The sequence below is a fragment of the Mus pahari genome, chromosome X, assembly GCF_900095145.1.
Source record: "Mus pahari chromosome X, PAHARI_EIJ_v1.1, whole genome shotgun sequence".
NCBI lineage: Eukaryota > Metazoa > Chordata > Mammalia > Rodentia > Muridae > Mus > Mus pahari.
This window is the reverse complement of record NC_034613.1, coordinates 145,728,407-145,753,852: the sequence shown is the minus strand read 5'-3', so window position 1 is coordinate 145,753,852 and position 25,446 is coordinate 145,728,407. Positions and strand designations below refer to the sequence as shown.

The following is a 25,446-nucleotide window of genomic DNA, read 5'->3' as shown; positions in this document are numbered from 1 at the left end:
CCTTAACATGAAATTCATCCATCTGAATGTGTGATATCTTCATTTGTATTTGTTTCAGTTTTCAACTCTTTCTACTGCCATTTCTTAGTTTGCATTATAAGTTTTTTTATTTCAAATTCTCTGTTACCTATATCTTTATTTTAAACAATGAAATTTTACTTTGGTGAAAAACTCGAGTTTATAATCATTTAGTAAATGAAGAGCAAACAGTTTGTTTTCCTATCCCATAACTCTTAAGAAAAAAGCATTAGTAAATAAATATATGAACAGATTAAGGATAAGGCAGACTGGACAGTAAGCCACCTCTTGACGTTCACCCTCCCTGCATGTGACTCACTCTAAAAGGGCTGCAGGGCTCTGGAGATGAGTCAACCAACACTGTAAGCATCAAATTTTAATCCTATTTTTTAAATAAACCCAAGATAGATGTGGTTTTGCTTGTGGTGGGCCTACTATACATACTGTATAGAGGAATACTCTGATAGAAGCACTTATGTTATACTGTGCATCACAGCTCTAAAATGGCATCAACAGCTCCATTTAACCACCATCTATGAAGTGCAACTGTAATATTCTGCATCTTACCTGAGGCATGATAAATATCAATCTACACTGAAAATACCCCAGCTGCCAAATTCCCACCACTTCTGAGAAGACCTAGATGTGTGAAAATTGACTGTTCCCATACAAAGAACCAATTTCACAGACCTACTGGTAAAAATATGTATTTATAGAACTGGAACCATGATGCTAAAGTTGTACTCATTAAAAACCATTCAGCTACCTTTGGTCTTTAAAAAAGCCTACACTGTAGTATCCTAAACATGTAGATCTCACAATAAAGAAAAGAGGCCTCGTAGTGCAGAATGAGGAGTACGACGTCACTGTGAAGAGTAGCATGCTATGGTTTCAGGAACATCAGCATCACAGCATTGGATTCTTCACATCAGGATCAAGATCACTGTTGCCCGAGGCATGGGGGCTGGGAAGGATATCCAGCTCATCCACCTGTGGAGTAGGGTGCATGACTACTAGATGGTCTTGGGGAATGTCTGCAGCAGCTGCTGCCAGGTTGGTAATGGATTTACTCTTTACACATTGAAAGTCTACATGCCGACTCTTTCCTTCCTCCTTCTCCCAGGACATTTGAATGAAGGGTCTTTTGACATAATTGTAAATGACTTCTGGACGGCCCCTTGGTCTTTTCTTTACCTTTTCTTTATAGGTAGGATAGCCTTCTATTCCCAATCTAATCTTCTTAAGACCCCTCTCCTTCAAAACTGATTTGGCCACATCTCTGTTTTCAATGTACTTGAAAAATCTACCTAATTTTGTGCTATAAATAATCTGTGAATATTCCTCTCCCATCTGTGGTGGATACTCCTCATCCCAATCAACTACATCATCATCTGTAAGCACTACGATGTGGCACTCTCGTTCCCCACTCTTGGCACTTGCGACCATGAGAGGGAGGATCATTTCTTCCAGATAAAATTCAAATTGTCTTCGAGCCCCATCATTTGATAACTCATGCATAAGGGCACTGAGATCTCGAGATTTAATTGTACTGTATTCAAAAGAGATGCAAAGGTAATCACATGCATCTCTCACGTCAGGAATAGATATGCCATCAGGACAACGGATGATTCCTGTCTTATAGTAATCCAAAATAGCTCGAAACACAGTAGAACCAATTCTCTCTGCTATCTCATATTCTCCTTTCTCGTTAGAACGTATGAAATTATGTTCCTGGCCAAACATCCTGCCCAACATTGTATTTGGCTGTGCAGTAAAAATGGACAGGTCCACAACAAATCTGGTGTTATCCACTATCAGGGTCACTTGCTCAGATGTCTTCCCATTCCCAGGCCCTTCTTTTGCATTCCCATACACAAACACCATCTCCCCAGATGTTTTACAGCTACCCTCTGAACTTGACTGACAGCTGTTCCTGCTACTCTTCCCGGCACTGCCCATGGAGCCATTTGGGGATGCTCTTTGAGGACAAGAACTGCTTAGCCGAGAACTATGATCTTTTTCTTGTTCAGCATGATGCTGCCTTGTCGTCACATTTCGAATACAAGGAGTGAGCTGATACTCTGCTCTCTCATGAGATGAATCTCGTAATCTGTCACTTGACCTTCGTCTATTTCTTGATCTCTCATGGCCCACGCGAGCACCATGCAGACTCATTTTAATGTGGTCAACTCCTCCCTTAGCAACAGGTGAGGCAGAGAGCACTATTGTGATTCGCCTTCTTAGGCTTGTTGCTGTGGTGACCCAAAGATGACAGGAAAGGGGCGGGGCACTGGGTTACTCTGCCCTGCTGGCTCCTGAGACGTCAGCAAGCGATGCTCCACTCCCTCTGCCAACCTAACCAGATCCCTCAGGTGCTAGGTGTGAGGTAGACTCTCCAGGAGCTGCTCCTACCAGAGCATCCCTGGCAGGTTGCAGGCCGGCTCCTTAACTCTATTATCTTACACTATTGATTTATAGGGGTGTGTGTGTGTGTGTGTGTGTGTGTGTGTGTGTGTGTGTGTGTGCATACTTGCATGCTCTAGCTTCTTTCTTCTTTTCCGTGTCTATATAGGTTCCCAGCATTGGCAAACGATGTAATTCTCAGGCTCACTTGTTACTTTCTTATGTCATTCTGGGCACAGGTTTTCCTCTCCTGATTTTATGATTGGCATCTTTATGGCTTCTCTCTCTCCCTTTTTTTTTTCTTTGCCCACCAGACTTTTACCACCCTCCAGCAAATATACCAGAAGGCAATTACACAGACTGTAAGAACAGATATTAATTATGTAATTCTCAGTAGAATATTCTCTCCTCTCCTGCATTTCGTTGACTAGCACTATAGGGATTTTACGTCAATCACAACCAGCACCCACATTTGCAAAAGCAGTATAAAAAGAGCTGTCATGTTTAAAGGAATGATCAACATGGAAAGGAAGGGTTTGGCTATACATCAATTGTCACAGAATGCATTGTTCTTTAATGGAATAACATTTTTTTCCTTTCTCATTTTTATTAATTCTTCAAAAATTTCATACTTTATCATATCTGCCACATTTTCCCAACTCATCCTAGATCTACCCCCACTCCCTACACAGCCAACTTTGTATCTATTTTTATTTTAAAAGAAAACTCAAGTATAATTTGAGTTGAGCATATAATCAAATGGTTCGTGGTCAAACTATTGGGTCCACATCTTTATAAATGATGTTCCTTGCTCTTATAGAAGCTATTAATTGCTAAACAGATTTTTAGAATTGGTCTTTTTGAGCTTTTATGCATCTATTTATGCTGTCATAAGTGTTGTAACTCTGTATGTACCACTGCTTTGCTGTATTTTTAAAAATGTAGATCCACCACCTTTGGCTTTTACAATCTTTCCATCCCATCTGTCAAAGTGACCTGTGATCATTGATGAGAGGCTGTGATATTAATATCCCATTTAAGGCTGAGAATTACACACAGTCTCTTAGTCTCTACAACTTTACTACTTGTGGATCTTTGTGTTAACAACAAAGTGGAGCTTCTCTGATAAGGGATGAGAGATGCCCTAATCTATGAGCATAACAGCAAATCACTATGATTTGTTTTAATACTACGCCCATTTAGCAAAATAATGGCAGTAGACTCTTCTCTAAAGCCTATGGCCATCTAGTTACAGGTTCTTGGCCCTGACAACAATGATCATATTGTGTGCATGTATACACATACATTCATACCATCACATGCTTTGTGAGGGTCCAAGGACAACTTAAGGAAGTTGGTCTTGTATTTCTATCATGTGAGTTCAGGGTTAGAACTGTAGTCATCAGGTTTGGTGCCATTATTCACTGAACCATTGTCAGCAGCTCATAGAATGACTTTTGATTAAAACCTGGAACATACTCCTGATGACAAATCCCATTTTAACACCTTTTAAAAGAACAAAACAAAACTAAAAACCAACTAGATAAGGAGAACAAATAAAAGTTACTAAGAGACTTTATCACAATCCACAGGAAACAGCCCTATTACCAGTCAAAGCCAATTTCCAAACATGGCAGAGGTCAGCACTGGTTGTACCCTGAACCCTTATCTCCCTCTGTTCTTTCAGCTGTCATTATCTCTCTCCAGGGTTTGTATTTGAAAGAATTATGCCCCCGCCCCCCAAATTAAAATGTGAACATCTCACAAATTGAATATCAGTTAAAAGCAAGCTTATTTTTAACATTAATATTCATCTTACACTGAGAACCTGTCATAACTTTTATGTCCACTCATAAATGTTGAAGCGGCCGTATGATTCAGCACCATTAAATCACTTGTAAATTACCACTGATGAGGCTAAAATTGCTAGTTCTAAAACCACACTGCTGTGCGGGCTTCCTGTAGCTCCTTAAATTGCCACCTCCAATCTGCCTTCCAAGTTGCCCTGGCTGTCTTGTCAGACACAGTGAAGGCTTGATGGCCACTGTCGGGGATCTCCACGTGGCAAGGCTGGCCTCCCAGCTCAGCAGGGTTGTAATTATCTCTACTTTTGGTTTTCACCACAGAAGGTACAGTAGAGCATCCAAACTATGTAATTATATAATGTGACTATCATTACTCCAACAGAAAAAAAAAATAGACCCCCATTATTCATTCTTAACATAGAGGTAGATAATAAGGAAAGATACTAATGGTTAGTGAGTGCAGGGAGTGTTGATGCCCCCTTTTCAAATCCTGTGCTTATCTCATTTTCTTCTTTCACAACGCCCTATAGTGAATATAACAAATTAAGCAAGTAAGGAGGAGGATTAATCTTGACAACTGTCCAAACAATAAGACATTATACTCCTTGAAAAGGAGATGCAAATCCAAGCAATGTAGCTATTAGAGATCTGTGGTAATGATAGAACAAAAAAAGTTTATTCTTTGAAACTTTTCCTTCTTTTTTTTTTTTTTTTTGTATTTACTTCTAGAGTTATTAACTTAACTAGGAGATTTGTTTAATGAAAAGAAAAGCAGCAAATACTTCTCTAGTCATTCTGAGTATTTGCTTTGTTTTATTAGTTGGGGAGAAATGATGACAACAGGACCATTTGTTAAAACATCATCCCTTGGAGTGAGTTGAGCGATTTTGATGGTAAGGAACAGACAGTGTGCTCTAGGAATTTTGGCAATTTACTAGGCAACATTCAGCCCAGTATCCAGTTACTCATGGAGTTATTCAGAGCCAAACATGAAGGCCCTATTGTGGCAGAATAAAGTGAATGCAGAATGCGATTTTTAAAGCCTGGGCTCAGAACATCTGAAAATTTAGTTCCCTGAGATTTTGATTTCTGATATGAAGGAATAAATGATCTACATGGATTCCAATTTTATTTGTATATTTTTATTACCCAGTGAGCCCTTAAACTTCATTGATCCATAGTTTCTCAGGCTGACATAGGATTATACCAAATGAGTTGGTATTCAAATTGTGTTCACTTTACAACTAGGAATAAGGATTTAGGCCTGGTGCCTCAGTAGTTAAAAGTTCTTTAAAAAGACCAGGGTAAGATTCCCATATGGCAGCTCATTACTCTTCTTTCAAGGGACCCAGTACCCTATTCTGACTTCTGTGGGCACTAAAAGCATATGGTACATATACATATATGCAAGGCAAATCACTCATGCACATAAAACCTTAAAAACAATAAAGAATAAAAATTATAATCATAAAACTCTCAAGGCTATTTCTAACAATGTACTTTTATAATGGAGAGGGTTGGACAAACCAACATATCTATATATGTTGGCAATAGATTCTAAAAGATGAATTTAGACCTGAGATTTTGCTGAAGATTCTATTCCTTATTCCAAGTTCATCAATCTAATATAGTAAACCTCTCCTAATTCCCACCCTCACAACTTCAATAAGACTTACTAAAATAAATGATCGCTTGAGATTTGTATTAAAGCCAGGTATTTATAGCTTTATCTATTAGGCAAAGCTTCATCTTCATCTTTTTTTTTGTGAATAATCCCCTACCCTTCCAATCTCATAGAGTTGATGAAAGGCCCTAAAGGGACATTTATGAAGTAAAACAACCTACAGAGACTGTGACATTAAGCATGTTGTCTTGTTATTTGATTAACAGTTCTGACAAGGTCAGGAAAATTAGAATGTAATCTGGAATTAAGTTAATGGAAATATATCACGGATATTGCTCCCCTGGCCTGGTCTTTCATGGGAAACTGGTTAAAGTGTATATAGGAAGTAAAGTGTATATAGGAAGTATTTGTGTTATCCTTACAATTTTATAACCAAAGCAAAGGCATTTAAAAAACATTGCACATATACAAATATCTCATGGGCAGATCTTATTAACCTTCTAATGTCTAGTAGTGTCTTGGGATCCTCCTATCAACTGCTATACATGATTTTGAAGAACCTCACTACAGATCTAGTAAACAGTTAAACATGAATATACAAAGTCATTCAACAAGTTCTAGTTTCATTAATGGCATTCTTGTTTGGGTACAGTATAAAATAAAAGGCTAATCACAGAGGACCCTACTACCCAGCATATGACATCTGTCTTTAGTTTCATTTAGTCTATGTTGCCTTATCTAGGATAGAACATTTCCTAGATGTCAAAGAGGGCCTTAGGCTTCTCTGATATGTTTTTTTAGTAGCCTCTGCTTAAAATAGAGGAGTGATTGTTGAGACTTCAGATATACAGTGATTTCTACTGTAGGATATAAGGTAAAATGGGTATTGATTTAGGCTATCACCAGATCGAGTCAAGTTATGGGAATGAGGATATGTGCTTGTCTCAAGGTGCCCAGGTTCAGTGTTATTGCATTGGTGGTAAATTACTCCTTTTGAGAGAAAGGACTAGAATTCAGCTACCTCATATTCATCCAATAAAGTGGATATTTAAGCATGTTAGTAACTTCCATGGGTCTGTGTTTCTTTATTTTTAAATGGACATAAATCAATAGAATACTAGTCTAGTCTTATTGATATAGAGAGAATAGATAGAAATAATCACTATAGGTGCCAAGAATATAGTAAGAACTTCAAGACTACATGATTATGTGACTGTTCAAGTCATCTGCTTTCATGCCTTCAAGCATTCACTTAGTGGTACAAAACCTAACTGCTCCTAAATGAGAGACAACTGAAAAACTCGTTAGTAACATTAAATTGGCTGTAATGTGAATATTTACACTATGGAAATCAACATAAGTTACAAATAATGCTATTGTCTTTGAGTTCATTTGTCTGCATAACACTGCCTGCTGTTGCTTCTTCTCCCTCCTTCTTCCTTTTTACACAAAGGAAACCAACTCAGAAAAGAAGCATTACAGATTTTTCTGTTTCTATCTTGAATTTAAAAAGCAGAATTATCTTAAATAAGTGTTACTCCTTCTGTATGAGATTACTGGAAAAAATCAAAAGGTAGATGAAAGATGAAAATAATTAGTGATAATCATAAGAATGTTGGATGTTATATATATATATATATATATATATATATATATATATATATATATATATATAATTTGTGCTTTGGGGTTTTAAGAAAGGTTCCAAGTGAGTGGACTGTTCTCAATATTGAATGAATTTGGTCCCTCCCAAGATTATATCTCGACCTCAGTGTCAGGATTAGAAACTGCCTTTCATCAGATTCCCTTTGGTCTTTTCTGATGCTGTAAGTGTTTTAACCCTATTTAGGGTTTTCCATACATGTAACTTCACTGTAGGAGTCTCAATTTTGACAGTTTCAGCAATAAAGCTCGCAATCACTCTGACACAGTAGTCTGTCTAAACTCCATAGTTTGTCAGTCAGTAAACTCTTCTACTAGAAACTATAGGTGGGCTGGTTTCACAGCTTTTTTGTTGTTATTTTTGGTGTTTTGTTTTGATGTGTGTGTGTGTGTGTGTGTGTTTGTGTGTGTGTCAAAATAGACATGTACTTTATTTTCCCGTGTCTAAAGGAGATGTTTGCATAAACTTGAAGAGCATTTTAATTCCCTTGTGGGGGTCTATAGTAAAAGCAATATGAGGCTAGGCAGATGGCACCTTTTAGAGAAGAATAATTCGATGAATTAGACTTCCATCCCTTTCACAATAGTTTCTGGTCCTCATATATTTAATTTGTTTTTGATCTTGAAGAAGAACATCCTGATAGAATCATTTGGCAATGGGAGTGGGAGGCACTTATTAAAAATTTCACTGAATTTTCTCTTGTGTAATCCTCATAGGTACTAGACAGATTATGGATGTCCCTCTCACATCCCATACTTACTTCATTACCATAGGGTAAATAATAAAGACACAGCGATCTTAAATAACTTTGCAACTTGGTAGTTAACTAGTGAAACTAGGATTCAACATCCTGGAAAATGTATTTAGCAGCTACCCTGTAGTTCCTTTTTGGAGAGGAGACATCAGAAAATTATGATGCCTGTGAAAAAACAAACAAACAAACAAAAAACTTCCAAAATCCAGTGATTTCTCAGCACAGAGAAAACTAGAAAACTACTATTTACGTTTCACAGGTGGCTCTCTGAAGTGCTTAACAATCACTGTATCTCAATAGCAATTCAAGAGCAAACATAGAAGACTGGGGAGACTGATCTTCAAAGGAATTAAGATGTTCATGGGAGTTATCAAAGCAAGCTGGCAAGTGCTTCTTTCAGAAGGGTTTACTCTCAGACTTGGATCTTAGCTGAAACCTGGAGAGATGTCTCTCAATGTTTCCACAAACGATGTGATATTTAGTTACTACTTGCTTTCTCTCTGGGAGTCAAGAATGTGTGAAATGCTGAGGTTAAGAGTACATTATAACCAACAAATTAAAACCATGACTATTAGATCTTCAGTGGAATTGCAAGGACAAAAACATCACACACAGCTTTCTACGTTATGTTGCTAAATGGAGAATATTTTCTGTGTAACATTACATGAGATGAAGAGGGTGTGGGAAGCCAAATTCCTCATGGAAATTTGCTATGCTATTACAGTGACAAATCTTCACTGTAAGAACTAACATATATTGAGAACAATGAGTCTTCCTAGTTAAACACCAAACACAGAGATGGACTTGAATACCCCTGAATCATTGGAATTCAGAGAGCTTAAGTTAGCCTACCTATCCCTGGATAACAAAGCACACAAAGTGAAATGGCCTCGAACAGCTACAATATACATTTCTCTTAATTCAGTGGTTGACTCATTCTCATAACTATATATTTTATGTGCCCACATTTGGCCAGTAGTAATAATTGAAACTTCTATCATTGTGCTTCAAGTCATCGTTGGTTTTTTTCCCTCTACAATTAGATATGTGATATATGTAACAAGACTTTTGTTTTTCTTTTAATGAAAAGGAAGCTTTGTGAAATTCATGAATTTAAGAGAAGGAAAAGTTATGCATAACTATTTACAAAATAAGTCCCTTATACTTCTTCGGGATGTTACAATTTGATACATTAAGCACTGTTTTATGTCCTAGACTTTCTCTGTTCTCAGTCTTTGCAATATATTAGTTCAAGAAGTTTGACAAAGGGACTCAAGTCAGCAGATAGTAGTATGTGAGACCAGCAGTGTAATGGTGTATTTATAAGATAGCTTTAGATTGCTCATATTTTGTATAAAGCACAGGCCTCTAGTGCTCTCTACTTTTGTATTACACCTGGAAATGTTATTATAGTAATACTGTCCCACAACCCAGCAAGCCAAACATGATATATGTAAGCTTAAGAGAACTGGAACAACCTGTATGAGAAAGTTCAATAAAATGGAAATGGGGACCACTAGGTAGCTCAGTTGGAAGCACTTGCAACACAAATATGATGGCTTGAATTTGAATATCAGGATCCCACAGTGGGAAAGAGAATTAATTTAATTTTTAAAAAATGAATAAAATCTGCAGGGTGAATTTCAAACTTGGTCTGGTATGTCTCAAACTCGTACCCTTAACCAATATGCATCTTATCAACACATGCCATATATCACTAGTTATTTGCTTAGCTTTTGTATGTGTGTAATATTGGCTTTCCACCTTTTGGGAAAGGATTTTGTTGTGTAGACCAGGCTACTTTGGAAGCTGTGATTCCTACCTGGCTTGGTCTTCATAGTTCTGGGATGACAATCACATACCAACCACTATGCCAAACTTATGACTGTTTCTCTAAAAAGAAGATTATTATTAGCTGGGCATAAGCTAGTGAATGTTTTTCAATTCTGACACTAATGGATTGAGGCAGTACATTTGCTCATGGGGAGATGGTGCGTCCATACAGTGAATGAGAGCTTGAGGCTGGAAATATAGCTCAGTTGGTAGACTACTTGCCTAGCCTACCCAGAACCTTAAATTTAATCCTCAGCACTGCAAGGAGCCAGAAGTGCTATGCATGCCTGTAATCCTGGCATTCTGGAAATAGAGGCAGGAAGATCAGAAACTTAAGAAACTCTTTGACTACATAGCAAGTTTGAGGCCAGCCTGAAAAATAAGTGTAGTGTTTCAAGCCACTTTTCATGTTCTATAAATAATAACTCATTTTTGAGTTTTATAAATGAAACAAGAATGAAACACAAAGAAGAAACATAAGAAGTAATAGAAAGAAATCCAAAACTGTATTACTCCACTGACCATCAAATATAGATTAGATATTTATTTCCCTAGAGAAAAAAATAGAACAGACAACATTCTTTTGAATTTATTTTTAATGAGAAATAAACACTGAAAGATTGGGGAATTGGAGGACTGTGCTATTACAGAGGTTATCATATTTGACTATAGGATTAGCAACTCATTATACCTTGTACAGTTATAAACCTTATATAGTTATGATCTCTCGGTGTCCTTAAAGGAAACCACTAAACATTTGCCTGTTTCCATCTTCCCACCATTCAATAAACCTAACTAGAGAAAGGCACATTCTTTTAATGTGATCTTTACCCAATACTCTGTCCCTTCTGGGTTTCAATGAATGAAATATTTTATATAAGTCTATCTTTATTAGAAAATCAGATTGCTATTAAGGTTAAATTTTCATTTGTTGTTAATGTGTGGAGCATGTGCACAGCAGTGCACATGTATGGCAAGTTTCAGGAGTTGATTCTGTCCTTCCACTGGATCCAAGTTATCAGACTAGCAAGCTATCTTATCATCCTAGCCATGTTGCTGGCCCTGTTAAGGTCATGTCTAGAAATCTGTTATAAAAGAGCAGTAAGTATTTTTCCTCTACCATTTTATTAAGGGAAAGAGGGTAATACAGGCAAACATTAAAACATTATCCACTCATGAGGATTCACAGAAAAGGAATTTTTCTGAAAATGTGATGAACTGAGGGTGAAAAGGAGATTGTGGAAACTACTAAGCATTCCCCCATTCTATGCAGAGTTGCCCTTATTTTCTCTGCTGTCTGGATTCTGAAATTGTGTGTAGAGCATTTCTTGCCACAATATTCCAGTGAGACTGAAAAGCCTTCCAAAATAGCATGTAGCTTCAGGCGGAAGATGCTAGAGGCAGGCATCAGATGTCATCCTCTTGCCTTTATGTGTAAGCACGAGGGGCCACATATACTTTCAAATGCCTACAACACACACACACACACACACACACACACACACACACACCTAGCCTATTCCTCAAAGTGTTTGCCAACCACTGGAATTGAGTTAGCATCGAACTTGCCCTTCAAAAGTCAAGAGCTATGAGATTCATTCAATGGCCTCATGTTTGCATTAGTATTTATGTGTCTTGAAAGAAGGCTCTCAGACAGAAAAATTCACAGACCTTCAAACTAGGCCCCTTGAAGTGAAACTGTCAATGGACAAGGGCTGTCCATCACTGCTTCATCCATAGAGTACTTAGTGCAGGCTGGATTATACTGAGACATTCAAAGAGCTTCTATGGTGCCAGTAGCCTGTGAGAACTCACCATGACTCACTCAACTGTGTACATTTTCTTCTGTCTAACAAAGAAAAAAATTACTGTTTTACCTTTACTATTAACTGGAAAGTTCTGGCTCTCCCAGGCATCTATGATTCGGCATTTTGCAACTGTGTGTGGACACATAACATGTGAGTACACATGAACCCACTAGGGGATTTTCCTTGAGCTTCTAATTTTGTAAACTAAAATTTCCAGACAGTTTGAAGAAGTAGGGGAAGCTACTCATTAGCTGCTAAGGGACAGTGCTGTTGGGGGTCCCATTCTAACCAAGGCTTCCTAGATAATGCTAAATACATGATGGCACGGACAAACAAGCTATATAGCACTTAATATTTCATTGAAGGGCAGTTTGCCATTTAATGTTGCTTTAGATGCTCATTATCAGTAATTATATATCCTATTGTAACTATTTCCATAATCTAATTAAACAAAACTTTCCAAAAGGTGTATGTAAGTAAGCATGGCAGGTGGGCTAGGTGCTATCATATCACAAGGATGCTAGAGATGTAAGAAGATGCATAGAGCAGGCAAGGCAATGGAGCCAAGAGAAACAGAATTCAAGTCTGGAGCCCCATTATGTAAAACTCCTCCAAAAATAGTTTAATACAAATGATTCGTTTGTCATATTCTGTGCATAAGAACCATTTAGTAAGTATAGTAACCATATAGTAAGTACAGTAACTTTTATCAGCAGTGAGGTTATTTTGAATCTATATGGACAATGTGTCTTTTTAGTGGATTTTCTCTAAAACACAAACAAATAAATAAACAAACAAAACAGATAAATATAAAAAAAAAACCTCCAGAGTTAGAAGGACACTGCCATGTGTCTGAATCATATACTGTCCACATCCACTCTAGTATGGCCCAGGGAATGATGCAGTGGTTTTCTTGTCAGCATCGTCATGAGTCTACTGCAGGACAGTGATTTCTTGGGTGTGGGGGAGTGATATTATCCTAATCTGTGAACGTTTTCCCTTCTTGGAATTGCTGATTAAGAAGGATGGATTTCCTGACTGGATTTCACTCTGAGGGCTGTGATCCTCAAGAATGTTTGCTTAACAGCTTGAAAACACCAGGGCTAAATGTCATGGTGACAAAAATGGAATTTAAGCTAGATTTTATCATAAATCATTTGAAAACAGAAACCTGCTCCAACCATAAACTGAATAATCCAAAGATGTGGCTTTAAAACATTCATGTTCTACGGCCCTCTGCATCTTGAAACAAATGTTTTGTTGGATTTGAAATGAGGCTTTATAAGTTCAATTGAATCATCTTTGATGTTCTACTTTTAATATTTGAAAACTCAGGTTTTTAATAAGCTTTGACTGGAAAAAGTTGTAAGCTTTAAAATTAAATGAAAGGATAGAATGACCAGTCAAGGCAATGTGCCTAGAATTCACAATCATTGCAGGCTGTTATTATAAACAATGGGTTTATACGAAAGGAAATATTAGTTTCTAGAATTGAAATTATTCTTCTCAGTGTAAGCTGTCTCATTTATTTGGAGGTACAAAAATGATACAGGGAAGCAGTTAGATTAGAATCCAGGCTTTCTGACCTGGGTAGAGCCTTCAGCTTCCCTGATCCTCAATTTTTCTTATGACAGGCCCATGAGCATGCTAATTCTTTTTACTAAAAGGTTTGGGACATCTGTAAAACACTTTGACATTAGATTCTCTATGGACTTATTTGTTTATTTCTTTTCAACTTTTATTTATTTGCTTTGCTTTGTGTGAATGTTTTGCCTGTTTGTATAAATATGCTCGCGCTCTCTCTCTCTCTCTCTCTCTCTCTCTCTCTCTCTCTCTCTCTCTCTCTCTCTTGTGTGTGTGTGTGTGTGTGTGTGTGTGTGTGTGTGTGTGTGTGATGTTTCTTAGTGAGACCAGAAGGGTCTCTGATGCCCTGGAACCAGAGATGGTTGTAAGCTGCCATGTGATTGCTGGAAATTGAGCCCACAATCCTCTGCAAAAACAGCAAGTGCTCTTATTCATTGAACAGTATAACTAGCCCTTCTTTTTGTTTTTGTTTTTATTACTAAAAGAGACAGTGGCCTCTGTCCAAAGAGATGGAAAAAGAGACAGCAATTGCTAAGAAAGCATATTTCTAGGCTGAGTGGTTTTAAACCTCTCAACATGAATCTCATGAATATATCTATACCACTTCCTCCAAGGCTCAAGTAGCATCGTGGAACAGGACAGGGTGGAAAGACCGTGAGAACTAGAGTTAGGAGAATCATATTTCTGAGAGATGTCCTCCATGGTCCAATGCTACATGGCCATTATACTTCCAGACTCACTGCAGCTGTGTAGACCTGCATCCAGCCTTCACAAAACTCAAGCCAAAGCTGGGCGTGGTGGCACACGCCTTTAATTCCAGCACTCGGGAGGCAGAGGCAGGCGGATTTCTGAGTTCGAAGCCAGCTTGGACTACAGGACAGCCAGGGATATACAGAGAAACCCTGTCTCGAAAAACAAAAAACAAAAAAAAAACAAACAAAAAAAAAAAACTCAAGCCAGTCAGCATTCCAGCATGGATGGAGGAGGGACACACAAGGCCCACTCTAGCTGAAGAGAGCTTTTGGTGATTGGTGGCACATAATGAACAAGTACTACTTACTTTCTTCAGTGGTGTAACTGCTACAAAGTACCTCAGGATGAGTAAATAACCTCCCACCAATGCTCGTGGAAGGAACCCCAATTAATCTCAGTGGGTCATGAATGCATGTGCTCACAGGACAAAAATAGGAGGGGAAAGGTTGGTTCATTTCTATTCATGTTGTATTTATTTTGTTTGCTATGTATGAATGTTCTGCCTTGTATATGTCTATTTGTATGTGTGTATGTGCTCTCTCTCACACACACGTGTTCTCTTTCTTTTTATTATTAAGAGAAAAATTAGTGGAAGAAGAAGAGTGATGCAAAAGAATGATATGGAGGGGGAATGACTACAATCTACTATACACATGCATGAAACTATTAAAGAGTCCTTTTCAATAATTACAAAGAGAGTAGAAAAAAGCCAAAATGTGTACACATGCGCAAAGCCATAGTTTTGCTTCTGGGTGCACAGTTCCAAGGCAAAAGTCGAACCAATAATTAGCCTATTTACTTTAAAGTAAAATTTTACATGAAAACTATTGGCATGTTTTCAGTGTAAAGAGGTGGAAATGCAACTGTTTATCTAAGTGAGCCTTTTTAGTTTACAGTCTCAGAAATACTTGTGAGAGTCCACTGTTGCTTTTAGTTCCTGTACAAATACTTATAATGCAAAACACAAAGGCTAAAAATCACACTGTGATACCTCATGGCTAAGAGCTCCTTTGCCTCCCCAAATGTGTTCATGAGCTTATTACCTTCCTAGTTTTCTTTTTTTTTATCTCACTCTCTCTCTCTAGAACAGTGATTCTCAACTTCTGGGTTGAAACACAAGGTTGCATATCAGATATCCTGTATCTTGTGTTGTGATACATAACTAACAAAATTACAGTTATGAAAGCAGCAACAAAATAATTTTGTGTTTTGAGGTCACTACAACATCAAGAACTATATTAAAGAAATGCTATATTGGGAAGGTCGACTGCCCTGAAGTATTCTTATCCCTGGCTGTCTGATGTTGTTCTTTTGTGATCTATGATACCATACGTTTTCCCTTAGAACTTCTTAAGAGTCCAAAACAGCATTTATTTTGAATGCCCACTCTCTTAAATCACAGAGAAATGCCACAAGATTTCACTGGGGTCTGGAAATGTACTCCTCTGCACTACCCAAAGACCATACTTAGGGCTTGCGCACTGGATTTCCAAAAAGCCCAAACACTAATTTTTCTCTTTCAAGAGAATAGCAAAGAAAGAATTGGGGAGAGTTAAGCAAGCAAATAACTCAGGTGATCTTTTAGGGAAGGTAGGATCAATTTAAGGAGCTCCAGACTCAGACCTTAGTGGCTGATGCCCTATAATCTCATTGAGATATGACATTTGCTAGGAATGTGCTTTTAGTTGCTAGCCAGAGCTACAGAGTGAAACCCAGCTTCAAAAAATAACATAAATAATAGATAAATAAATAAGCATTTATTTTTCCATTTTATCAATGTTGATGTATTTTAACTCATTTTGTCAGAGTGCTACTTAGTTTTCCCTTCTTTCTGTTTCCGAACATAGATGTGTATCAGTCTCCAAATAGTGGGTGGATGATCTCTACAAGTATGTCTTGATACACAAATTTCCACGTGTGCCAGTTGGGTTCACAACTTCTTACTCAGGACTACTCCTTCTGTAGCCCTAAGGCAGTTGTTGGCACACAAGTGAACAGATTCCATTTCACCCTGACTTCCTAAGTTTACCAATAGTATGCTGACCACTATCCTAGAAACTGCCCAATAGTATTGGTGTTCTTGTTTGCTTATATTTCATTCAGAATAAATGTATATAGTTTTTGTCTCTCATACTCTGAAGTAAACATTGACGGAGTGACAAGATGGTTGTGTCCCACACTTATTCTAGTGTCATTGTACTAGACCTTTAGTGCTTTTAAATAAAATCCCCAACACTTTCCCTTTGTAACTTGAAGACTATTTTTCTGCTCAAGCTGAAAGGCTCAGTGATTAAACTTATAGTACCTTGATAAAGTCCATAACTGGGTGCTCTCTTCTCAGAAAATGGTGTTCCCTGACGATTGTCCTGTGCTTTCTGTATCAGAATTGATATTTTAACTGTGGATTCCCATTGGACCATCCTCAGTGCTGTGAAATTGTCAAAATATGGTGGCTTCATTCTTAACATGATGAATAGCGAGTACTCAGTGCAAACATGGCCAATCCAACATATCAAAATAGATTAAGAAAAAAGTCTAGTTGATGAGCCATGGGGGAAAATTACCCACTTTACTTTTAAGGAATGGGAAGTGCTTTCTAAGGCTCAGCCAAGGGATATAGCACTTCTATCTTTTAATTAAAATGACACTTCACTTATTTTCATGCAACATTAAGTTAATTTGTTCCAGCTTCATGCAAAAAGGGAAGAAGAAAAACACATATGCTTTCTATACAAGATCCTTTCTATGGGATAGGTCTCCTAGAAAGATTTGAGGTATAGTGAAAAACTGATTCTAAGTTAGAGACATCTCATTCCACTCCCCAAAATGAAACAAACAAACATACAACAATCACAATGAACCAACAGGATCCAATGGAACCAGTGGGCTGCTGCTTTCCTTCTCTTAACAAGACACTGATGTCTAATTTCCTACTACAGCTTTTATAACTCTCAGTGAAACAGTTTTGGGGGGAGAAAGCATAGAACAATAAAGAAAAGACAGACATCTGAAGATGGAGGGGCCAAAATAAAATGAACAAAGATGTATATTAGTGAGTTCACAAGAATTAATGGGTTTTTAAGGTTTATTGAGAAATCCAAGTTACTAGTGTTATCCTACTGCTCGTGTTTGCTTTGAGAATGTGTAGAAATGTCATCTCAGTTTACTGAAGAAATCAAAGGAGGCTTTGCCTTGTTTTATTTTCAGCAAACATGTGTAAATTATTTTTGGTCAGGAAGAAACAAATGGTTTTAGACCCAGCTGTATCTACTTGAGATGGTATCAAAGAGCTAGAACAAATTGTGCTTCTGTGTGGAAACAATTTTTTTTAACAGAACACAAAAGAAACCTCATTCATGAGGAGTAACACCTAGGTGCATTCCTACATAAAAGAACAGTAACATTGGACCTTGTAAAGAGCATTGTCCCAAGTCCTAGTCACTATTGAGAAGTGCTGCCAAAATAGGGGATTAAGCCTATAAATCAGGGGCACACTATCACTGTTGTCAAGTCCAACACAGAACTAAGGTGGGAGACATGCTGAGTGAGGATGCATGCTTGTGTGATTCATGCGTGTGTGCGTGTGTGCATGAGTACTATATACATATGTATAGTTACTCATGTGTGCATGGAGGCCAATATACGCATTTTCTTCAATTGCTCTCAACCTTTTTCCTCCTACATGTTTATATTTTATTTCTTTTTATCAAATTTCTTCATTGATAATTCCATATACTTCCACTATTTTATTTTTGAGATGGGAAGGAGTCTTACTGAGTCTGGAAATCAGTTATTTGGTATTCTGGCTGGCCAGTGAACCACTGAAATCTGCCTGTCTCTCTCTGCCTTCTCTGAGCTAGAACTATAGGAATGTCCAACTCATAATATATATTTGTTCTGAGTGAGTGAATTGAGGTCCTCATGTTTGCACAACAAGCATTTTATTCACTCAGCCATCTCTCTTGTCCCAGGCCCAGAGCACTAAACATTCTTGCAGAAAGTACCCTCTGTTTAAGTGAAGCTATTTAGTTTTTGAAACTACCTTCTATGTTTGCTGTGTGTGTAACTTTAGGCTTTCAAACAATGGGCTTACCCAAAATAGTAGACAAATAAAGAAAATATTGGAGCCACATCATCATCCTCTTGCTGTAGGATTGCAAGCATTCCTATGACACTCTAGATCAGGCTCTCAAGATATCATTCTGTCCTCTTGTATATGTCCTCTTTCTAGAGAAGGTTTTTCAGCCTTCAGATTTCCACCGCCACTCCAAGCTGTACTATATACAATTGGCCTTCAATTATACATAACACAACCACAATAAAGAAATTCAAGACTCATATGTCATATTCCTTGCTATAAAATAAAATGGCCTCTGGAAAATTATAAACTGTGAAGATAAGTTACCTTTATTTCTTCATGATGAACCCCACTGGCCAGTGATACCTTTTTCAATCTATTTATCTTCCTTTATGATAAAAAGCTAGGTTGATGATGTAGGTAAATGGGATGTGCACTCAGAAATACGCAAGGGGATCTAGGGAACAGTGTGAAAACTAATCTTGGATAAATCTAATTTCCAACAGACAACCCCCCTTTCTCACAAGCATAATGATTTTTAACTTGGAAGTGCTCACGGAAGAAGGCTCATTGCAAGCAAAATATTGTATTGTAAGCGTCAGCACAGAGGCTGAGAACTCTGGTTTTAGTGTGCATAGGATTATACCCAGATGTCTGTGTTTCAAAAAGATATCAATAATGAAAGTGTGACAAGGATTGCTAGTCAGACATTTCAGCTGGGTTGTATCTGCCCTCTACAATGACAAATTAATTCCCTTGAGATTAGGGACCTCATGTTAGACAATGGGATTATTAAGAATAATTCATAATAATAAATAGCTATTCACAAATCTGAGTTAGCATTGCAAACACTTGTCAACCAATATTCATCACATGTTTGTTACATACAAGTATAAATTTACATTAATAATGAACTTTATGCTTATACTATAAATGATCCACATATATATATGTATATGCATATATGTGTATATATATATATATATATGTATGTGTGCATATATATGTGTGTGTGTGTGTGCATGCGTGTGTGTATGTGTGTGTAACTTTTGTTTATAGATTAAAAGCAGCCTAAATGATGGGGGAGCTTACGCAGATTTTAAACTTAAAACAAAATATTGTACATGACTTGTCATTTGGTGTATGTTTCTTTTTTCATGGTAAAGAAGAAGTCATTGCAGTAGGTTCTCATGGAGTGAGCATTTATTCTGTGGTCAGCTGTTCACAGGCAAAACAAGCCTGAAGAAACACAAGTTGGAAGAGAGTATTGGAGAGAGGAAGTTACCAGTGATTTCTTCAGCATGCAAAAGAATTCAAAAGCAAGTGCAAGGTCAGGTATGGTGGCATATGAAACTAGGAACAACTGAATATAGAACATGAAACAGACCACAATAGTTTTTGTTTTGTTTTGGTCTTTGTGCCCATTGAACAACTAGGCATTAGCAGATTTAAAGCTGCATTTATAAGAAGAAACTGGGCTTAAGTTAAAGTTGATATTCAGAAGGTAGGGCTAGAAGAAATAAAGTCCTGGATGCTGGACCTATACTAAGCGAGTACCTGTTCATAGTTCTCTTAAGGTGCAGAATACAGTTGCACTCACTTTTGCATGCCACTCCTGGGAAATAAGTCCTTCCCCTTAGAGGGGAAACTGATGAGCTAATGTCTGCAGAGCAATTTCATCTTCTTAGGTGAGGCCTCCTGCAACCGCACATTTTGATCATTATGACTATTTGTGCTTTTGTGAAACCCTGCCAAAGAGAACAAGGAGAGCTTGCCAGAAAAAGAAATTCTCCAAGGGTGAGAGATGAAAAATAAATGGGACGAAAAGGTGAGGCTTAAAAGAAATAGGTAAAACGTAATTACAAGAAAAAAATTAGAACAATTATATAAACTGATTGGCTCCAAGGAACATGGGCAAATCTTATAAGAATGCTGGCAGTGGGTGAGAAGAAAAACACTGCAAAAAACCTTTGAGATTTGGGGGGTTGAATTCTCTAGGGGTGATCAGAGAGGTTCCAAAATAGAACCTTTGGGCAGGCTACATATAAGGAAAGATAAGAACAAACAAAGGAAGAAAAGGGGGTGAAGTGGAGGGATAGATAGAGACAGGAGAAGGAGGAAGGGAAGGGGATGGCTTAAAGAGGTAGCTTAAGTTGGTAGAGTGGCTGCCTAGCATACACGGAGCCTTGGGTTCTATCTCAAGCACCCCATAAACAGTACATGGTTGCACATGCTGTATTCTCAGTGCTTGGGAGGAAAAAGTAAGAGGATCAGAAGTTCAAAGTCATCTTCAATCACATAGCAAGTTCAAGGTCCTCTTCAGGCACATAGCAAGTTCAAGACCAACTTGGGATACATTAAACCCAGTCCCAGAGAAGAGAAGAGAGTAGGAAAGAAAAAGACATGAAAAAAAAAAGGAAAGTTAAATCTCCAGAAGGTTTTGCATTTTTGACTCTTCCCTTTCCCAGAAGAGATTTTATTTCACCTATATTAGCCACTGGAGATTACTGGCAGAAATCCTGTGGAATATAAATAGCAACTGAGGCTTTTGTAGCTTCACCTAAAGAAATATATTATGCATCCAGGAGGCACTGCTCTTTCCTTTTCAACTCATTCTCTAGTGCCCTAGATGAAACAACTCTTTTTTACTAAAATGAGACTGGCAGTTGTCTTGTGCATTATGATGGATGACTGGCATTTTTTTTTCTATGAATAAGGCAAATGGCCTTAATGATTTTAGGAGTCCATTTCAGAAACACTTATCACAGCAGCAACACTAATATGAATTGGCAGCACATAAATGTTAATTCCCTTAGTGTATAGGATTGCCACGGACCACCCCAGTCGGGTATGGGGGTCCCTGGGACAAGGGTCCTCGAAGGCTAGGTGGGTAAGGATTAGGCGATGGTGACAAGGAGAGACAAACACAGAGGCAGTTTGAATCTGGGTGTATTTTGCAGCTTTCAATCAAGGGTTTTTATATATAAACAAACAATTATTACAACTCTGAGATGTGTTCAATGAAGCAGTCACGGATAGAACAGATATCATCATAGTCATTTGGCACAGTAAAGCACAAAAATCATCTAAGGCAAGTGGCATAATTCCAAGAACAGGTTAATAAATTTTTATGGTCAGTTACCATTTAATATCTAGTACCTGTTCTTTCTGTGAATCTTCAGAACATAAATTTAAACTATTTTAATTATTTTTTTAAAGCTTTCTCAAACAATATAAAAGAGCCCACTTCTGATGACACACATGTAGCCATATGTAATTTAATTGTTGGGAAAGTTTTTATCTATCAATACTACCTTGTAAATGATTTATAAAGTGAAGTGCTGGTTTCCCTGGAGATAAGGTCATGGCTAGTGCCCACATCTCAAGGGATGGTCTCGAACCCATTATTCTTGCTTAAGATCTTAGCCTAGGCCATCAGGAACATCTGGTAAGTTAAAAAAAAAAGAATAAAAGAAGATGAAACAAATAAATTGCCATGAGAATAATGGCTCAATTTTTCTCTGGCTAAGAGTTCGACAACAGGTTCCAGGAGACCTCCTTGTTTTGAAGTCTACTGCCTCAGTTTGTGGAACTTGTCACACAGATCCTACTGGAATTGGTGTGGCATGGGATTATTTTTTTTAATAATAATAATTTTTAAAGGCCCATGAGCATAACGTGATTCAGAGTGGGTGGTTTGGGGGCTCAAGACCCTGTTACTGAGCTAAGGTAATAGTATTCAGGACATTGGGGCCTTCCTTTTTGGCTTGTTTCTTAATACCTGAAGGAGGAAATTAACGGGCATATGTCCCTAGGGACAGCATAGTGGCTTACCTAAAGGCTCACAGTGGCATGGCCTGTGAGGAATTTACTGACAGGATTGAAGCACTTTTCTGCTGTCTGGATTCAGAGAAGCATCTTGCACCATGGTGCCTCTATAAGTGCCCACACTGCACCCATCTTGTATTAAGAGTGCCACTAATTCCATTAATTCTCATGCATTGACTCACCCCACTAATTTTCTGGTATAGAGATCTGTTATGACATCCAAAAGCCCATATTTTCAAAACTTGATTTTGAGCTTAGGTGCTATCAGAAAGTGGTAGACTCATGAAGAAAAGGCTACTAAGGCTGGGTGGGGCGCATCCTCACAATTCCAGTACTTAATGAGGCAAAGAAAAATAAATTCTCACAAATTTGAGACCACCCTGATTATATAGCAGATATCAAGCCATCTAAATGTACATAGTAAAGCATCTTCCTTTTTTCCTTTTTGAGGAAAAATAGAATGGTGAGAGAAGTGAGGGGCTTGGATGTTGCTTGCCTTGTAGAAAGTTTACCTCATACACATGAAGCCCCAGGTTGGATTCTCAGCACTGTAGTAACCAAGTTTGATAGCTTACTCAATTAATGCCAGCACATTGGAAGAGGGGGAGATGATCAGATGTTCAAGGTCCTCATCAGCTATTTGGGGAGTTTGAATATAGCCTGGGAAATGTGAGAAATAGTTTCAAACCCCAAATTTAAAAACAACAACAACATAAAGACTAGATAAAGGAAGGTAGATCAGTAGGGACGTGCTCAAGAAGAGGCCACTGGGAATCCTGTCATCCTTGTCCTTACATTTTTCTCCTGGCTATTAGATAAGTAGCTTTGTTTTACCATACAGAGTCCCACTCTTGTGTAATATCACAAATCCACCAAAATGGGGCACCCTGCCAATGGACTAGGAGCACCAAAATTGTAAGCCCAAATAACCTCTTTTTTTTTTCATTATAATATGATTATTATAAAGTCAACTAATCCTTGCAAGCAAGAAGTTTTACCATACTGACTGTCTTTCAGATTCATTGGTGGGGACTTTATAAAATCTGGAGAAAGGTGCTAAAGGAAGTATGTATACGATTGTTTTTGTTTTAAAACTTCTGAAACCCCAATGATTAAGTGCCTCATTTAAGTACTCATATGAAATATTTGGAGTCAGTGAAACTAGAAAGGTTGATAGACATGAACTGTTTCTAATCTCCATGTTAAATATGGCCTGCACATCCCGATCTCTAGATTCTCAGTGTAGTTCTTATTTTCATTTACCTGATGTATGTAAATGCCCAATATGCATTGGTTGTAGATATGATCCTGAAGAAAATATTAAGTTCCCTGTTTCAGTAATGAAGAAAGTCCAGAAAAATAGACAAGTGTTCCAGGCAAATTAGCAATGGGGAAAGAATGATATTGTTAAGAAATCTATGAGAGGGGTATATAATCCTCTACAAAGGTTACAGAGGAACTCAGTCTAATGAAATCCTGATGAGCGCTACAAGCTAAGTTGTCTGGTACTCTAGTGTCTCCATCTTTTAAGGCAGAATCTCATGGTGCAGCCTAGGCTGAAATCAAACTCTGTCTTACCACCTCAATCTTTCAAGTGCTGGGAATGCAGGCTTGACTCTCCATATGCAATTCTCTAATGTCATATTTGAAAAACCAAATAAACTGGTGGCATTCAATTTTAGTATATCTTGCTCAATCAACCTGGTATCAGTTCAACATATAAATGTATTAACAATTATTAATGAAACATTTGGATCCCTTCCCTATTAAGTCTTTAAATTCAAATGTGTACTTCACACTTACAGTTCATCTTGATTCAGAATGTCTACATTTCTTTTTTTTTTCTTTCTTTCTTTTTTTTTGGGGGGGTGGGGGGGTTCGAGACAGGGATTTTCTGTGTAGCCTTGGCTGTCCTGGAACTCATTCTGTAGACCAGGCTGGCCTCGAACTCAGAAATCCGCCTGCCTCTGCCTCCCGAGTGCTGGGATTAAAGGCGTGCTCTACCACGCCCAGCAAATGTCTACATTTCTAGTATTTAGCATAACCACATGGGAAGAGTGGTTAGTGTATTGGACAAAGGGAGTTGAAAAGAAAACTTCAAGAAGGACGAATTTAAGTCAGAAGAATAAACAATTATTCTGGAGAATGGAAATGACCTCAAAGGGCTAGCCAGGTCAAACTCTATAAGGCTACAGAAGGCAGTCTAAGAAAAGAAATGCATGCAGTTCTTTGTAGATGCCCTTGAACTAAACGGTATCCATTGATAAGGCTTGAGAAGGTAGCGAATAAGTTGGGAATAGTGACTAAGAACTCTGTGGTAAATCTTTAGTTTTGGGGATCCAGGAAATGGCTCAGACAATAGAGTGTTTGCTGTCAAGCCTGAAGAACTAAATGTAGATCCCCAGTATCCTCATATACAAGCTAAGAGTAGTCACATACCTGTAATTTCAACAATAGGGAGCCAGAAACAAGAGTACTCTTAGGGCTTGCTAGCCAGCCAGTCTACACAATTGGTAAGCTCTAAGTTTCCTGTGAGACTCTGTCTCAAGTGATACAGTAGAGAAACATTTGAAGAAGATCCTAAATTGTCACCTGACTTCTATCATATACGTGCACACACATTCTTACATAGATTCCCATTGACACACAAAAGCACTCACACATAGAAGACAGAAAACCCTGGTTCTTCTGAGATATCTATGGATAAATAGAGGCATGAGATGATATAAAAAATATTGTAGGCATTCAGAGTCCCCAACTTGGACTTTACTTGAGCACAAAACTTTCAAGAATGAAATGACAGTTTAATCAGCCTTTGAGAGAATGGATAGCCAGTGTCATTTACCCTGCGGGGGTTGTAGGTGACACAGAGGAACAGACATAGCAGAGTTAATTATCGGAACCATCAAAAGTTTATGAGTACCAATTTCTCCTGCATGTATCATTCACACCTCATTATCTCCTATAAACAATTAGGCCTTTGCTGTGTGAGAATGGCATGTTGATATAGGGGGTAGACCTTTCATTAGAATATTTATAGTCAAATCCTTCATAGAATCAATGTCTATTTTACATGACTTAGGAGAATTTTATGAATTTTTAAGCTATTGAAAATGATTATTCATGAAATGCATGATTTCCACTCTAAGTCGTGCCTAAGTCATGTAAACTCAATTTTAGCACCACACTTATAAGGCTTTTTTATACAAATTATTAAAAACATCACCTAAATTTAGATGTAAATCCCTAATATAAAATCTAAGTGTAGATGAAATCTCCATTTATATATATATAT

General features: G+C 37.7%; 1 protein-coding gene and 1 pseudogene across 9 annotated transcripts in view; one reads left to right on the top strand and one right to left on the bottom strand.

The window, feature by feature from the left end:
- Nucleotides 1–25,446, top strand: part of Frmpd4 (FERM and PDZ domain containing 4) — a 972,353-nt gene that overhangs the window by 668,398 nt on the left and 278,509 nt on the right. The window contains exon 1 of one of the 9 annotated variants that reach the window (XM_021187618.2): nucleotides 19,590–19,658. The exons of the other annotated variants lie outside the window; for them this stretch is intronic. The gene's annotated coding sequence lies outside the window, so the exon portion shown is untranslated. Of the gene's footprint in view, nucleotides 1–19,589; nucleotides 19,659–25,446 lie in introns of those variants that run through there. 9 annotated transcript variants of the gene reach the window in all.
- Nucleotides 925–2,229, bottom strand: LOC110313424 (annotated as a pseudogene).